Source organism: Triturus cristatus, chromosome 2_1, assembly GCF_964204655.1.
Source record: "Triturus cristatus chromosome 2_1, aTriCri1.1, whole genome shotgun sequence".
In the NCBI taxonomy this organism is placed as follows: Eukaryota; Metazoa; Chordata; class Amphibia; order Caudata; family Salamandridae; genus Triturus; species Triturus cristatus.
In genome coordinates, this window is record NC_140581.1 from 679889265 (window position 1) to 679903353 (window position 14089).

The 14089-nt window shown below is 43.5% G+C and overlaps 1 protein-coding gene across 10 annotated transcripts in view; it reads left to right on the top strand.

Moving 5' to 3' along the window:
• APC (APC regulator of Wnt signaling pathway) overlaps positions 1-14089 on the top strand; it is an 858190-nt gene that overhangs the window by 59474 nt on the left and 784627 nt on the right. The window lies entirely within an intron of this gene.

Sequence of the window (14089 nt, forward strand, 5' to 3'; positions counted from 1 at the left end):
CAAATCAATATTGTATTGTAATTGCATTTATATAGCGCTTACTACCCCCAGACGAGGCGTCCAAGCGCTTTTTCGGCGAGTAGCACGCAACTTCGGAACCCATAGAGGATTAGTGTTGAAATAGTATAGTGAAACATGTAAGTAAATTTTAAGTGGTGGATAGGTTAGTCAGTTATAGGTTAGTCAGTTATTTGGATTCGTAAAGGTAGCAGAATCTTGAAGCACGCTACTCCGGAAATCCATTAAGGATTAGTGCTGAGTTAGTATGGTGAAATATGAAAGTAATTTGAGGGGTGGATTTTAGTTATTTGGAGTGAGAAGGGTAGCGGAGGGATAAAAGGGAAAAAAAGTTTGCATTCATATAGCACCTGTTACCCCTGATGGGTGTTGAAGCGCTTTTCTGGCGAGTAGGACGCTACTCTGGAACCCATAAAGGATTAGTTTGGAAAAAATTAGTATAGTGAAGCATGAAGTAATTTGAGTGGTGGATATGTTACTCCGTTATTTGGATAGAGAAGGGTAGGTTGCGGGATAGAAGAGGGAAAGCGGTTTGTATTTATGTAGCGCTTGCTACCCTTTGATGGGGTTTTGAGGCGCTTCATTGGCGAGTAGCACGCTACTCTGGAACCCATAAAGGATTGGTGGGGAATTAGTATAATGGAATATGGAAATTGAGAAGTGAACATGTTAATCTGTTATTTTGATTGAAAAGTATAGTGGAGGGACAGAAGAGTGAGATGTATTTTTTTTTTTTTCTTCTTTTTTTTTTTAGGTCATAGCAATTGGAGGAGGCTTTTGGATATGTAAAAGGGGTTTTTGAGGGGAAGAGTCAGAGGGAAGTGTTTATAAAGGTTTGTTTTGGGGGATCGGTATAGTAAAAAGAGGTGTCAGATAATGCAATGAGGGGTAGAGTAGGAGAGTCTAGAAAGGGTTATTTTGGGGATCATAGATTTGCTATGGGGTTTGGGATAAATAAGAGAGAGTGGATGTAGAGGATATATTGATATATGTATAGGGTGAGAGATAGGGTAGTGCTTTGGAAATAGTTGTAGAAAGAAGTGTGAGATGAGTCAGAAGGTTGGGCCAGAGGATATATTGAGAGAAGTACAGGCTCAGAAATAGGGTAGGGCATTTGAAATGCTAAATTAGAAGAAAGGGATAAATATATAGATCCATAAGTAAATTGAAAGTATATAGATGCATAGAGGAGGTAAGTATATATAGATTAAAGATATTGATAAAGGTACAGGATGAGAAATGGGGTAGTGCATTGAATATGCTTTTCAGGAGAAAGGTAACAGACCCACAGATCCAAGTACATGAAGGGTACATAGATGCACAATGGAATAAGTACATGTAGACCAAAGATGATATTTTTAAAATTTATTTACAACATCATTATTCTACATGTTTATACAAAGCAATACACAAAGATAGGTACATCTCTAAAGTGAAAATAAATGCTTATATACAGAGGAATATGCTGTAAATTTCTGTTTTTTTTATTGTGCTTATGTGGGGAAGAGCCAATTCTGGAGTAGTGTTCTGAAGATAAGGTGGTTGTCGGTGGATCTTATATTGGGGGTAAAGAGTTCCATAGTTTGGCTGCTTGAACAGAGAAGGATTTGCCACCCATGGTTTTTTTCTTATATCTTAGAATTTTGAGGCGAGATGCCCCTTTAGAGCGTAGGTTCCTTTTGAATGTGTTTGGTGATTTTATTCCTGATGAGTGGTTTCATTCCATGTATTGCTTTGTGGGTGATACAAAGTAGCTTGAACGTGGGTCTTCTGGCAACCGGTAACTAATGCAGGGCTTTCAAGGCAGGTGATATGTGGTCTCGCGGTTTCCTATGTAAGAGTAGTCTGGCAGCCGAGTTCTAAATCCGTTGTAGTCTTTTCATGGTCGTTATAGGTGATTCGTGGTAGAGGCTATTGGCGTAATCGGGTTTGAACAGAACAAGGGAGATGGTAGCTTGGACCTTGTGTGGAAATCCCAAATGAGGGTAAACTCGTTGCTGCGTTTTTATAGTGACCAAGCTTGATCTTGCTAGTTTGTCCACTTGGGCATTCATGGACAGCTTGGAGTCCATGGTCATTCCGATGTTTCTTACTTACTTCGATACTTTAGGTGGGGATCCCAGTTCATCAGGCCAGGCAGGAAGTGGATCGTAATGTTTCCAATCGCCACACGTGAGTATTTCAATTTTTGAAGCATTCAGTTTGATAAGGCTCCAAGTCATCCACTGATCTACGGCTCTAAGACAACTGAAAATTGGGGATTTTTCAATGTCTTTGGGGCATTCCAGTTGAAGGAGTATTTGAGTGTCATCTGCATAGTTATAGCACGTGAGGTGAAATTGATTGATCAGTACCGGTAATTACTTCATGTAGATGTTGAAAAGCATGGGAGAGATGATAGAACCTTGAGGGACCCCTGCTTTTGTGGAGTATGGTTTGGACGAGAAAGGTGGGGTATGGATGACATTAGTTCTGTTTTGAAGGTAGGACACAAGCCAGTCTAGAGCAGTTCCCTCTATGCCGGCTTCATAGAGTCTTTGTTTCAGAGTGTCATGGTCAACCGTGTCCAAGGCAGCCAAGAGATCCAAGAGGAGTAGCGCGGCAACCCCGCTGCAGTCAACTGTATTCTTCAGGTCATCCCAGATGTCAAGATACAGTACCTCCTTCCCAGACGGAATCCTGTTTGGAAGTCTGAGAGTATGTCATTCTCTTCAATGAATTGGGACATCTGGGCGAACTCTGCTCTTTATCAGTTTGCCCAGGAAAGGTCCATTGTAATGGGTCTGTAGTTGTCAGGGTTCAGCGGGTCCAAGTTTGTTTTCTTCAGTAAAGGGCATATGTGTGATTTTTTTTTTTTTTTTTTTTTTTTTTAGTTCTTCTGGAAATATTCCGGTAGTTAAGGAATCGTTGATGATTCTTCTTACTGGAGTGGCAGCAGAGGTTGTTGAAATAATTGTCTTGAAAGTTTGTGGTGGACAGGGGTCAGAAGGGCTGCCGGCAGGCCTGCTTGCTTTGACCAGGTCCATTAATTCACCGTGTGAGATGTGTTGGAATAAACAGAGAGGCTAGGTTAAAGGATTCTTGGATTGTTGTTTTGTACAAGGGTTAGTGCTGGTGCTTTGTTCCTTTTTTAAGTACGAGTCCAATGTGTCTGCTTTGTCTGCGTAATGATTTGCCAGTTTGTCTGTGAAATCTTGATCTAAATCTCCCGCCCTATTTGCTAGATGTCTTGAAGTATTTTCACAAAGGGAACTACGCCCAGGTACGCTGTGGGAAAAATGGAGAACTCTCGGACCGCTTCCCCGTTACTAGAGGAGTACGCCAGGGCTGTGCCCTGGCTCCCACGCTTTTTAGCCTCTACATCAACGGTCTGGTGGGTGAGCTAGATAATGTCAAGAATAGCGATGTCCCTCGGTTGTCATCTGGACGGGTGCCTGCTTTGATGTTCGCAGATGACACTCTACTGCTGTCTCGAACCTCTACAGGCATCCAGAGGGTATTGGACGGCTTTGTAACATTCTGCGCTTCGCGGGGGCTTGAGATCAATCTAGAAAAGACAAAGTTTATGATCTTCGGCCCCCCGAAACGCACCCGCCCCTGCCCAGTTCTAAATGGCATCCCACTAGAAAGGGATTGCACTTTTGTTTACCTGGGTGTTACCCTGACTGAAGATTTTGGCTGGGGCCCACAGGTAGTTAAATCTGCCTTGAGGCTCGCACAGATAGCGGGGGGGTATAAACAAATTTCAAAGGAAAACGCTATTCAAACCAGTCTCCCCAGGTCTCGAAATATATAAAGCCCAAGCTAGACCCGCTGCAATGTACGGTGCAGAGCTCTGGGGTCATACCCGTGTATTGACCCTTTCCAAGGTCGAACACACATTTATTAGAAACCTGATAGGGCTTCCCCAGAGTACCCCGTTGATACCTCTGAGACTAGACCTAAGACTTAGAGCCTATCTCTGAACTCCTGTCGAGTAGACCCCTCCTGTATTGGAGAAGGTTGTGGACAGCACCAGAGCTCGATGATTATAGAGCCGAGTTCTCAGCAATCTGGGACCAGCTGAAGAGTAGAAATATACCTTGGCTATCTCATATTAAGGCTGTATTATATCAGATAGGTCTTCCCCAATTATGGGAGACTCCTGAGGAAAGTTGCACAGCGGTAAAGAGAACGGAGTTGCTAGCTCTAGTTAGACAGTATAATTTGGATCGGCTATACCGCCTATCATCTATGGGTAGGCTGACCATGGAATTCCTGCAAATAAAATTGATACCTAGCAGGGAGGAGTTTTTAGACTTGATTCAGCCCCCCAGGGCAAAGAAATTATATATCCAATTAAGGTATGGTTGTCTTCCGATTGGGGAATTGACTTGTAAGTGGACGGGAAGAGGAGAGGGGGTTTGCCCTGTCTGTAACAAAACCAAAGAAGACCTTGCTCATGTTCTATTTTTTTTGTACCGCCTACAACGAAATACGCAGAGCCTGGCTTGTGCCATTGTGCAGAAATCTGGGTCTAAAACAATGTGCCCAAACCTGCAGGATTCTACGCTATGACACTCCCCCCCCCCCCAATTGTGTTCTCTGTTTCTCGCTTTTTATATGGTATGTGGCGAAGGTCTGCCCTGATAAATTAATTAATCAATTGCTTTTAATATTAATGAAATTCAATTGCTTATTACTGCTTCTTTGATAACTTCTGTTTAATAACTTTTTATCTCAAGTGCTGAACTATTTATGTATTTTATCTGTATGTATATATTTTATCTGTGCTTTTATGGTCATTGACCGAAATAAAGCTATCAAAGTGAAGTGAAATCTTGAGTAACAGGATGAGTTCCTTCTAGGCAATTTTGTTTGCGAAATTCATGGAGTATTTTATAGAATTCTTTATTTGCACATTTAGCATGTTGAATTCTGTCTGGGTAGTACCTTTTTTTGGTTTTTTTGATAGCTGACTTGTATAATCTGTACATTTTTTTGTAGGTGAAGTTTGTTTTGAGCCAGGTACGTTGCAGCTTTCTAATTTGAGGGGGTAAGAGGAGGGGTGGGAGACGGCGTGGCTGTTGCAACAGAGGACGCCCGAAGGGGCAGGAGAAGCATATATACCCCCCCCCCCCCTCACCTCGAAGCACCGGATGTGACGCCCATATGGCGCCCTGGCGAGCAGACTCCTACAGGAGCCCAACCACTAGAGAAGGGTAAGCTGGTGCCCTAATGGCAATAAAGGGCCGTACTTTTGGAATGGCCCCCATGCGGGGGCCGCGGACAGCCGCATTGTGCCATTATCAGCAACTTCCCCCACCCACTGTCTGAGCATGCATGAGTAAATAAATACACAAGACAACTTTTGTTATGGGGAAATAGTGCTGCAGGTTTATTCCATACAAAACTATGCACTATGGTGGGTTATTTTATGGGCGATCCAAGGGCAGGCAGCTGTACCAACCTATGCTGCCCCCGCCCGCCTGATGAGCCAGCACTGTGGGACACCCAGTCAGTGCTACACCTTTTTGGTGATCCTCCTCCGTATCACGTGAAATGTTGGTCTCTTATTACTCACGCCCTTTTCGGGGCGGAGCGAAGCAGCGCAAACCCCAGGTTGGTCAGGCCCCCAACCGCCCGAAGGACTAACGGGGCGCCGTCCCGGTTTTCCAGGAACCTGCCCTGAGGCTCCTGGTCTTTGGCACCCCTACTGTGCCACGCAGAGATACCCTTACTGTACCAGTCTGCTGCAGAGGTACCCTTACTGTACCAGTCTGCTGCAGAGGTAGCCTTACTGTACCAGTCTGCTGCAGAGGTAGCCTTACTGTACCAGTCTGCTTCCATATCGCCCTGTAACTCCGCCACAGCTCTGGAGGCAGCCCCCACCCACCAAAACAGATAATTTCTGACCTGCAACCTGCTTTCTAGGGCCTCGTGCATGTCCAGTGGAAAGTGTCCATGCCCACCTGTGACAAATGCAACACGTTGGTCAACCTAACCTAGGCGGATGCCTGGATGGCAATGGTGACAATGGACCCCATCTTTATCAAAGTAGCCTTTAACATTAGCCTGCATCAGCTCGTGTCTGATGAAAACCCAGACCCCTCTGGTCTGCGAACTTACGCCATGAACAGTTCACTCTTACAGGGATGTTCAACGGCCTCCTCTTACTTAGCTCCGTGCCACCTCAGCGGGAGATCTTCTCAGACCACCAGAGCTCACATAGACCCATGTAGTTGCTGATCTCACCAAAACAGCGCGTTTCTCACCTGCAAACACTCAATGGGAGACAGACTCGTACACTTCAAATATGTGAGTCGGGTGAATTATGCTTCAGAAAGGCTACATAAGTATGGGTTGTGAAATACCGCTGAGTGCCCCAGATATCGGATAGATGTGGCTGACTTTCTACTAGTAGCATGGTCGTGTGGAGAGGTGGCCGGGTTCTGTAGTGCAGTGTTTAGCGAACTGAGCAAGATCACTAGCACCACTCTTGACAGCTGACCCCATGATGGCCCTATTAGGATTTGATAAGGCAATAGACAAAGAAATCAGACCCCTAGTGGCTATTGGATTGCTACTTGCCAGGTGGGAACGCGATGGGCTAGAGGCCCAGTTCCCACACTGACCGATTGGCATGCAGATATGGTCTACTGTAACATTCAGTTGGATATATAAAGTGAATTGCTCCCTTCCGAGAGCCGCCCCAGTAATTGCTGGGGTCAGTACCAAGCTTATCACGTGGGCAAGGAGACAGGGGAGACTGAAGGAGAATGAACCCAAACATCGCATAGTATTAGTGGACATAAAGGTTGAGATGTTCTCGTGCATATTGCCGACGTGAGATGTGGTGGACCGAATTTATTTGAGATAAGGCGCACAACAGTTAGCCATGCACATTGTAAGAACAATGGAAATGGAAAAATGCAACGAGATGTTGACTAGTGCGAAGCAAATGTACAATAGATGCATGGCTATTTAAAATGCATATATTATTATTTATTGTGGATCCAAAGTGTAATTGTCCCCCCTGAAAGGGATCCATTTGAATACACCATATGGCTATACAGTATCCGCATGATATATGTGTAATCTTGTTTTAATAATAAAATAATTTTAAAAAAACATAGATGAATGTAACTATCAGTAATATGTACATTTGTTGAGCAGAACTAACGAATATGTATATTTAAAAAATGTTTAAAAAAATGATTATACATGTTTATACAAAGCAATAAACATATATTGGTACATATCTGTAGTCTAAATAAATGCTTATATACAGAGGGATATGCTCTATATTTCTGTTTGCGTACAGTGGTTATGTGGGGAAGAGCCAATTGAGTAGTTTTCTGAAGATACGGTGGTTATCCATGGATCTTACGTTGTGGGGTAAAGAGTTCCATAGTTTGGCTGCTATCCGTGCTATGAGATGTAAATGTGCTGGTATGTAACTGCCTTCGGCAATACCTCTATGGCTGTCTAAATGTGTATGTAAGTGGCTGCAGAAATACTGCAGTGCTTGTGTAAGGGAATACAGAGCTACGTAGGAATGACTGCAACTACCTTTGAGTCAGCTGCATGTATTAATAGTTTCTGGTGAGTGACTGAATCTATACGTGCTTCTGTAGCAGTCTCAATAGCTGAAACAGATGCTTTGTTTTTCTGAACATGTATGTCAGTTGACTTAGGGATGACATACTCTGTTTTAGGATTACATATCTTATTTATTGGCATTCATATCATAAGAACAATTACACAGCATGCTGCCTGGGCTGACTGTGTGGTTAGCCGTGGTACGTCAGCGGACATTAAGCTCTATGGAATGTCACAATCCACCCCAGCTGGTTAGTCGCAAAAACAAATTCTCCAAAAGGACCCGGCCCAGGTACTGGGGGCCAGCCGGCACCAGATACTAAGTACTTAAGACATTAAGATGACGTTTACACAGCATGTTGCCTATAACCCAAACCGGGCCGGCCCCGTGATTAGTAAAACTGTACATGAACAGCACAAGCTCAGGAATGTAGCCACCCAGACCCCCACGAGCCGGATTCGTGCATGTTTTCCTCTCCATGTCTTGCTGGTGGTAGAGGAAAGCCGCAGTGCACCAATTTTTATTAGTTAGAACAAAAAAAATCATAAGGATAAACATAAAACTGCCCAACAGCCACTCCCCACCCCCTTCCTAGCACGGAACGAAAGGTATAAAAATGTGTGCCCCTGCAGTCTGCCCTCGAAGCCTATCGGATAGCTCGACAACATTCAGACACCCCTATCATCTCCTTGGGCATCCGGTATTACTCTCAGTATGCGCAGATATGTTGGGCAGGTCAATTCTCTGAATTCCGTGGAGAGGATGGTAATGAATGGGGCCCATATTTTAGAATACGCCATTGTGTCTGTATTCACAATGGACAGTCGCTCCATACCCAGCAGTAGCCAAAGTTGGTGAAACCATTGCCTATGGTCCTGAGTTTTGTCTGTGCCCCAATTGGCCACCAGAACTTGAATTGCAGCATTCAGGGCAATGGCTGCCGGTTTCCTCCTCGTGGAGTGAAGTGCGTACGTGAGTGCATTAGGGAGTCCTAATATTGTGTATCCGGGGATCACAGTGCTGAAGGCAAGCAGAGTCTGTCATCTAGAATTTGTTCCCAGTATCTGTTTAGCTTTGGGCAATGCCAGAGGAGGTGGAGCAGAGTCCCAAGACTATCAGATCCTCACCAGCATTGGCCACTGCATTGTGTTCCATTTCTGAATGCATGACTGGGTGTAATAGCAGTAAGAAATAACCTTGTAGGCAGTTTCTGTGTGCGCTGCAGTGTGTGTTGTGTGGTGCGCTCTGTAAAAGATGTCTTCCCACAATTTATCTGACAAAGTTCGTCCTAGCTCAGTTTCCCAGTGAATCTGACCTGGGGTTCTATGGCTCTGCGGCGTCTTGGACAGATGGTGATAAATCCACGAGGCTAGCTTCTTGTCGCCAGCCTAAAGAAACAGCCATTTCTCGAAGGTAGTCAACGTCTTATGATGTACATCAGGTTGAAGCAACCAGTGTTTTAATTGTGTGTGAATGAACCAGTCTGGTTCTAACAGGGAGAAGTCAATTTTGAGTTGGCCAAACGGGATGAGACCTTCCTGGTCAAAGAGACATCCCATGTGCTTGCATCTCCCTGCGAGCCAGCGCTAATCAGTGTTTGGGGTCAGGCCAGGTCGGAAGTCTTGATTCGCGAACAGGGGTGTCATGGGCAAAGGGAATGTAGAGAGTCCTGCTGCAAGTGCCACTTTGTCCCAGACTTTGAGTGTAAGGTTGGTTACCGGGGAGGAATAGAGCCCCCAAGCACTGTGGGGTCGGGGCAGCCACACCACCCTCCAAATGTGGGTACCTGCAACCGTTTGGTCCATGAAGACCCAATTTTTCTCACTCTGTGGGCGGTTCCACTCCAAGTATCGCAGTTGTGCCGTGCCCCCTGGTAGTAGCGTAGCAAGTTGGGTACTGCTAGGCCCCCGCTTTATTTCGCCTGCTGCAGAAGTTGCTTCTGCAACCAGGGCTGCTTCCTGCCCCAAAGAAAGTGTTTAATCTCCTTTTGGAGAGCGCTAACCATGCTGGGCGGTGGGGCCAGGGGAAGCATCTGGAAGGTGTAAAGGGTACGTGGAAGGATGTTCATTTTTATGGCTGTCACCCTGCCGAACCAGGATTACTCTATGTCTCAAAGATGCAAGCAAGCATTTAACTTTATTTCGGCGTACATGCCTTCAAAGTTTTCACATGCAAACATTTGAAAAACAGGCGAATCATCTTAAAATACATTCTTTCGGGCGGGTAATAAAAATGTATGATAATCATGGCTTGTACCATTCAAGATTCCATAAAAATGTAAATTCACTACAAAGTAAGAGGTTCGCATACACAAAAGGATAAAATAGCCATAAATCACATTGCTGCTATTTACAAAATAAAACATCATTACTTAATTACAGGTATATAAAGATCAGATTTCCCGCAATCAAACCAATACTTGAATAGCTTCTCTAAAATGCTTTACGTCTAGAGCATTTATAGCCCTATTTCCTTGGCCAAAATATACTTCGAAACAGGGACAAGTTGGGTGCTTCTAGCCGGCCCACTTCGTTCCAGGGTTCTTTCTTGCATCTTTTTCCTAATGCCCCACATGTGGCCGAGGAAATTGGCAAATGCACAGGCAAAGACCGATCTAGTGTCTGATTTTAGAATTCGCAAGGCATCCCGGTAGTTCTGAGAGAGTCCAGTCCTTTGGGAATCCTGATGGCTCCCTTCTAGGTAAATGGAACTTGGCTACCGTATTTGAATGGAACTGGAACAAAAATGTATATATCCACTGTCAGATTCTTAATGTTCAGTCAATGATGAGAGGTTGGTAAAGTTTTCAAAACCTTTATTTATCTTAAAGGATGAATATGATTTTTCTCATTTTTATTCAGATTGGTTCGGTGTACAGAAATATCAAAGCGTGATTATTGACAGGCATAAATCAATACAGAGTGTTCCATAAAGGAAAATTGTCACTAAACTAGCTAAGAGCCTGATCTACCCTATAATAGAACCCATGAAGAGCTCCTTTTCGGAAAAGAGCAAAATCGAACTTCCCATAAAGAGTCTTTCTCGAAACTAAGCCGAGTTCCCTACAGTTGCAGTAGCAACCGTTAAAATATCAGTAAGTGAGTAATGATCGTTGCAGTAGCATTGATCAATGACACGGTTTAGGTTGGATGAGAATTAAGTCACCTTTAGCTATTGGTGTCGCTAACAAAGTGGAAGAATAATTCAAGTCTCAAAATGAATCCCAAGTAAGGGTCAAGAGAAAGTGCGAGAGAGTTTGCGTCCCTGCGCAGAAGAGTTCTCTGTGTGTCTGAGGAGCTAGAAATACTCATTAATATAAAATCACATAATAATGTATCGTACTTTGAAACTGTAAGTAGTTCACCTCCAATGAAAGCTGCTCATCCGATGGTGTTGTCAACTTCCAATGCTTCTCCTCTCGATTCCCTCGGAAAAAACATTCACGCCGGCGTATAGTAAAACAATGCAAAATGGAGGAAAGTTCTAATGAGACCCTTCTTACCCAAGCTAAAAGATGCTAACTAGGTCAATTGGGAATGCAAGCAAGTCAAATAAGCATAAACAAAAGTAGCAACAATGTACTGGTGAGCCATTTATAAAATATATCATAATCATAATTCTAACAGTCACAGCATAGTTCATTGTTTAATATAGATGAGCTAATATGGCATGATGAGAATAAAGAGACATAAGCTTGAAGTCAGCACATTCTTAAGCAAGATGCTGGTACTCGGCAAATGTTCTAAATAAAATTCTATTTACTAAGGACAAGAGTCCAAAGAAAGGCTTTTGGGCCTACCAAAAGGGGCACATTTAAGAATGATAGCCTAGTACCAAAAAGAATCCTTTACATCATTTCATATGTATAAAAGCATGCACGTTTTCCCTATGTGTTATTCATTTATGAATTATTTTGCAACATTAATAATGCATAAAAAAGATTCTTCCACGTTATGGAGCAAGCGCATTTTTTCTACGTGTCATTCATTTTCTCTCGGAAAATATTTCTGCACCAGTTTAAATGGATTTTAAGGTGCAATTTTAATATAGTTTGCAAGTCAAAATATGATTTTTTTAAAAATTGGTTCCCCACAGTACTCATACTAGAATGCAACAATTGTCCTGCGGATTCACTTACACAATACACCACCTGTGACTGAGACATGTAACATAATTCAATCATTCATTTTTTTTTTTTATTGAATAATCACCGTTGAGTACAAGACGTTTTTCTCTTTCTTTCTTTAATATGCTTTATAGGAACATAGTGCAATGTATATATATAGTGTAATGATGGTGCAAACACCGCAGTGCTCAAATGTTGAAAAATGTGTGTATATTTATACACTCAAAGCCTGTATTTATTTGTCATCAGGGCCAAAGTCGTCTGACTAATGCACCACACTGTGAGCATAGGGGAACTTGCAAGGTCACCTCCTGAATTTTCAGGACTATCACTTATGGTCTGAATCACTCTGTAACCAATGTTTATGATCACGTTTCCTTACTATGCTGCCGCCCTCAATGCAGAACCATCTGCATTCAGGGGGGCAGCATAGTGAGGAGACATGATTACAAATATTGGTTGCATATTGATTCAGACAGGGCGGCGGCCCATATGATATCAGCCAACTTTTTTTTATACAAATTTATTGGGTTTTCTAACAAACCTAAAACAAACTCATACATATCATTAACTGAATATGTTCACAATGCTTTTACAGTTCAAATACCCTGTTCTTATTTGTTATATTCCGGTTAGGATGTTTAAGCCTGTAGGTATATTGATATGCTGTGCGTATAGGGTTAGGAGGATTGAGATGGCAGAATGAAGGGAAGGGAGACTGAGGTGAATGCTAAATGTGGAGCTGCGAGATTAGAATTGTGCAATTGTATTGGGGTCTCAATGAGGGGAGGATTGGTTATTCGTCTTCTGAGGTGGGGTTCAGGATTCCGCAGCTGTGGATTATGGGTAGGGCTGTGGGGTTGGGTTATTCAATCAGGAGAGTTGTATCTCACAGCTTTTGTCTTTTGGGCGATGGTGAAGCCCCCTGGAATATTCTCTGTCTAATGCCACTGCTTTCGCCCAGCGGGTGAACAAGTTCATCCATTAATTGGGTCTGGGCCATTTCCAGTCTATTGTGATATTTTTCTTGGCTAATCTGAGGGCCAAATCTTGAAAGTGTGTGGCGGTTTTATGTTAGTGTGGTCTGGCATTTATTTCCTGGGCCACGCCTCCCTGGATGAGGTGCCTGGGATTCACGTGACTTGTTCCAGTTGGGAGTGTATGGTAGCCCAGTATGTGCGTATTTGTGGACAGTCTCACAGTATGTTCCTCAGGCCTGCCCTTGGGGCACTACATCTGGTGCACATGTCTGGCTTCACCTGGAAAGCTGCTGGCTAACTGACTAGGGGGAAAAGTATGCTTTATGGAGTATATCAAATTAGATACATTTGAGGGATACTTTTTGCGGGTAAGTTAGGGCCCAGAGCTGCCTACAAAACTAAGTTTCCCATATGTCCTGCAGGGGCTGCATGTGTGCTAATAGAGCTTTAGTGAGCTAACTGATTAATCGGCAGTCAGTGCCCATAGAATGCAGTGTTTGTAGAAGCTGGTGTGTGACTAGTCCGGCCAGAGTTTCAAATGTAATTAATTAATCATTTAGGAATAAGTCTCCCGTTGTGGCCAGTCCAGTCGCTTCCTATGCTTGTATCCGTCGACCGGAGAGATGACCCTTCCGAATCAGGAAGCCGAGCAATGGAGTCGCTGAATCCTATGAAGGATATATCTCAGAATTGTTATGGATAGTCCTGAACATTCAGGTTAGGGACCATTGTGAGTGGTCACCTGACAACGTCGATCCTGATGAGACCGACAAGTAAATACAGGTCAAAACGCCAACACTTCTCCCCGGGTTGTTTTGTCATTAAATCTGGCAAGGAGATGCTGCATGCAAACAGATACCAACTCTTACTTCAGCTGTTTAGAATTATCGTACAACCCTGGGTTTTGTACAGTGTCTTTGGGAGTGGTGGGGTTCAGTGGTGCAGAGTATGGATGCGAGTTTCTCCTTGACTAGAGAGATTGGTGGCCAGCCTCATGAAGTAAAGCAGAAGCGCCATTTTGGATGCCTTGGATCAGATTAAAGCTACACTAGAGGTGTGCTGAGCCCAAAAGTCCAGAAGTGTGACCAAGCACCACAGAGAAATGGAACCGGTTCATGTTAGAGTATTTTAGTATCTCAGTTGTTGAAGCAGGATTTAGACCCCATGTTGGATAACTGGTCTGTTGCCATAGACTGGGCACTTGTAGGAATTTTCAAAAACATCTTTTGTATCCCAGTCTTTATTTTTTCATTTCTCTAGCATTTGATCCTTGCTCTTGTTTAGCAGGACTTAAATGGAGCTCAACTCCTTTTTGTATGTGTAAAATGACAGTTTCCTTCACTTTGAATGCAGCCCTTATAGTTGTATGCTTTTTGTGGAATC